We start from the raw sequence: 1137 nt of genomic DNA, 5'->3' as shown, positions 1-1137 counted from the left end.
GGCAAGCGGTAGGCTGGGGAAGCCTTAAGTCCCCACGGCACAGTCCGTAGACACTTGTCGTTCGAAGAACAAGCGGTAGGCTAGGGAAGCCTTAAGTCCCCACGGTATTTCGGTCTATGAGGGATTGTAAGGTGTCCGGAACGGTCTATCCATGATGATAGGGGAAGGCATATGAATGCCCGGAACGGTCTCATCATGGATATAGGGGAGGACAATCTTACAAAAGGGTGGGTGTTCGAGGTAGCGGAGGAACATGATTGGCTAGACCTTATACCGGGCCTCACACCGAAGGAAGTGTGAACGGGAAAGCTGCCCGGTTGGCACCAAGGTTAAGATCTCTTATGGGTAAAGCAACACACCTCGCAGAGTGTAAAGAACCGTGACTGTCACTCCCGTTCCGGGATTGAGGAACTGCGAACGCGGCCGGAAAGGAGCTCCATGAAGTTCTAGTAAACCGGTGAAGGCTGACGGACATAGCTCTTTGAAATAAAAGCAATCTCTTGAAGAAATGTTTACCAAAACTTGCATTGGTATTAGACTTTCTGGTCTAATATCGTAGCTAGTGCATTAAACACCTCTTATCTATAATGAACTTGTTGAGTACGCTCGTACTCATACCACTCTTAAATCCCATGCTTAGATTGTCCGAACCGTCCGGAGGAGGACTACGACAACAATGAAGGAGCCGAGGTTATCGGCTATGATGCACCCGACCTCTCGGGAGGAGTTGAAGGCGTAGACTACATCATCGTCTACGGATCCGGAGAGGCTTCCGGGAGAAGAACAAGCCTAGTGATATCTGAGAAGTAGTAGTAGCCGAGCAACACAAACTCTTACCATGTGGCTGCTCGATTAAATAAATGTTTGTTTAATGAGACAATGGTATTGTAAGTTAAGTTGGGTTCACCTCGAACCCGGGAGATATCCTCTTAGGACCCAAGAGGAGCTCCGAGACGACTTGTGTATATGTATTGTAATAATATGTGAATGAGTTATGGACCTTGCTATGTTCTGTTGTACTACTCTGAGGGATGTGATATTTGCGGAATGGTACTTCGCGAATGTTATATCAACGACTGGCATACTACAACATGCAGTGGTATGCAGGGTCACCACACCGGGCCTCAAGGGAATCTA

The sequence above is a fragment of the Lolium rigidum genome, chromosome 2 (assembly GCF_022539505.1).
Source record: "Lolium rigidum isolate FL_2022 chromosome 2, APGP_CSIRO_Lrig_0.1, whole genome shotgun sequence".
Classification (NCBI taxonomy): Eukaryota; Viridiplantae; Streptophyta; class Magnoliopsida; order Poales; family Poaceae; genus Lolium; species Lolium rigidum.
The sequence above is the reverse complement of the archived record's forward strand: the minus strand, read 5'-3'. Positions refer to the sequence as shown.